The 2,500-nt window shown below is 58.0% G+C and overlaps 1 non-coding gene across 1 annotated transcript in view; it reads left to right on the top strand.

The window, feature by feature from the left end:
* The first annotated feature begins 1,939 nt into the window (after positions 1-1,939).
* Positions 1,940-2,500, top strand: part of LOC124728685 — a 1,909-nt gene continuing 1,348 nt past the window's right edge. Inside the window, exon 1 of the ribosomal RNA XR_007007427.1 lies at positions 1,940-2,500. This exon is cut by the window's right edge and continues 1,348 nt beyond it. This is a non-coding gene — a ribosomal RNA (small subunit ribosomal RNA).

Here is a 2,500-nt window from a genome sequence, read left to right as displayed (position 1 = left end):
ACCCACGTTGTGCCTTAACCTAACCCACGTTGTGCCTTAACCTAACCCACGTTGTGCCTTAACCTAACCCACGTTGTGCCTTAACCTAACCCACGTTGTCCCCTAACGTAACCCACGTTGTCCCCTAACGTAACCCATGTTGTCGCCTAAACCTGCTCTGTAATTGTTATACGACTCGTTCAATTAGTGTAGTGTTGCCCACCCGCAACCCTCGCAATATAGTTCGCTACTCGCACTGCCCGCTCCCCTGTGTATCGCTTCATGTTAAACACCTTGCAAGTCTTGCTGACTTTCCACATGCTCCTGCTGTACACTGTAATGTGGATGGCAGCAGGACGTACATGCCGCCCCTCCCCACGTCCCCACCTTGCCCCCCTGCCTTCGCAAGCTGGTTGGTGAGAAGTTTGCATGTTCAATGCCCTTCGCATGCGACGTACTCAGGCTACGTTGTGGTGCGGCCTGTGTCAACCGTCCGCTAATGTCGTACGCGTAAACCACAATCTGTACTGCACATTCGTCCTTATGTACCGAATGATACATCGTGGCACATGTGTGACCGTACAACGACTGCGCCCAAAAACGGCGGACCATACAGTGCAAATATTGTGCACGCAGCTACGTGTCGTCTCCCTATGAGAGCTGGATTGCAGTGTGGTACGCCATAGAGACGTGTGGGAGGAACGGACGCCGTGGATGGCGATCAGCATGAGCTGTCTGTTGATGTATTCGGACCTAGTCGTCTCTCCTCACACACCGTGATGGCATGGTGCACCGCGTTCCATATCTGCGACATGCTACAGAGGCCGGTTGACAGTCGTTCGAGCAATGGACATCGCATACGTACGGGGGCCACCTTCCACGTATTGTCTAGGCGTGCACATTTTGTTGCGTGTATGTGGGCAGACGTAGTGTGGCGTGACACCTGACACAGGCATGCAATAATCGTTGAAGTTGCAAATGGCGATGGACGCCTGCGTTTTCTGGTGAAGTTACGCAAATGAACAAATGGTAACCTGTTGTGGTGCGGTTGTTCTCGCTAGGGGTGAATCGGTGATGGCGACGATAGGTTGAGGTACGAACCGGTTGTTCCAGCGATACCCACCATGCCGACGAAACTGAACGGCATCTGGGTGTGAAGCGATACGCGGCGGTGGCTGGGTGGGACCGTCCCCGGCCGGTGAGGGGGCGCCTCCCGGCGTGCTGGCCGCGCGGTGCGTGGGCGCACGCGCTACAGCCGGCTGGTGGGGGCGGCCAGTGGCAGGCGCGCCGGCCGACGGACGCGGCAGGCGTCGCAGCTGCGCGCCGGCGCACCCTGCGCGCGGCGCCGTGCGGCCAAAGTAGGTCCTCGCGGGCCCGGTGCGAAGCGCGGTGGACATCTTCAGTGTGCTGGTCCGATTGAGGACTGTGTGCGTTGAGGATGCGCCGCCGCCCGGCGCTCGGCGCCGCGGACGCCGTCTGCTGCTCGGTCGCCCCAGCGGTTCTCGCTGGTGGTTTGTATCGCAGCTGTGCGGATGTGTTGGCGCGTGCGCTGTGCTGGGAGAGTTCGCTTCGGCACCCAAGTGGGGCTTTTGTCCTTCTGTGGCGCTGGCGTTGGAGCTGCCGGTCACCGTAGGTGGCGCGTGTTGTCTCCCGCCGGCAATGCCACGACAGCACGCTCCCGGGCCTCTGTCGGCAGCGGCAAGCTCAGTTGGGAGCACGGGTGGTCGCACCGAAAGCGTCTACTCGCCTAACTCCGGGCGATTGCGCCTCTCTCGAACCCGACCAAGTACTTGGGACGGCGCTGCGCGCCGCCGGGACCTGAGAGGGTTTCGAGGTGTATTGTGCAGGGGAGCTCAGCCTCCTCCTGTTTGCAGAATGATTGAGCGGACGCTTGCGTGTTCGCGCGGGCCCCCGGGACACACTCCCGGGCGGCCGGCTGCTCAGCTCTAGTTGACGCAGCTCCCTGGTTGATCCTGCCAGTAGTCATATGCTTGTCTCAAAGATTAAGCCATGCATGTCTCAGTACAAGCCGCATTAAGGTGAAACCGCGAATGGCTCATTAAATCAGTTATGGTTCCTTAGATCGTACCCACGTTACTTGGATAACTGTGGTAATTCTAGAGCTAATACATGCAAACAGAGTCCCGACCAGAGATGGAAGGGACGCTTTTATTAGATCAAAACCAATCGGTCGGCTCGTCCGGTCCGTTTGCCTTGGTGACTCTGAATAACTTTGGGCTGATCGCACGGTCCTCGTACCGGCGACGCATCTTTCAAATGTCTGCCTTATCAACTGTCGATGGTAGGTTCTGCGCCTACCATGGTTGTAACGGGTAACGGGGAATCAGGGTTCGATTCCGGAGAGGGAGCCTGAGAAACGGCTACCACATCCAAGGAAGGCAGCAGGCGCGCAAATTACCCACTCCCGGCACGGGGAGGTAGTGACGAAAAATAACGATACGGGACTCATCCGAGGCCCCGTAATCGGAATGAGTACACTTTAAATCCTTTAACGAGTATC

This window comes from Schistocerca piceifrons, unplaced genomic scaffold (genome assembly GCF_021461385.2).
Source record: "Schistocerca piceifrons isolate TAMUIC-IGC-003096 unplaced genomic scaffold, iqSchPice1.1 HiC_scaffold_1169, whole genome shotgun sequence".
NCBI classification, from domain to species: domain Eukaryota; kingdom Metazoa; phylum Arthropoda; class Insecta; order Orthoptera; family Acrididae; genus Schistocerca; species Schistocerca piceifrons.
The sequence above is the reverse complement of the archived record's forward strand: the minus strand, read 5'-3'. Positions and strand labels throughout refer to the sequence as shown.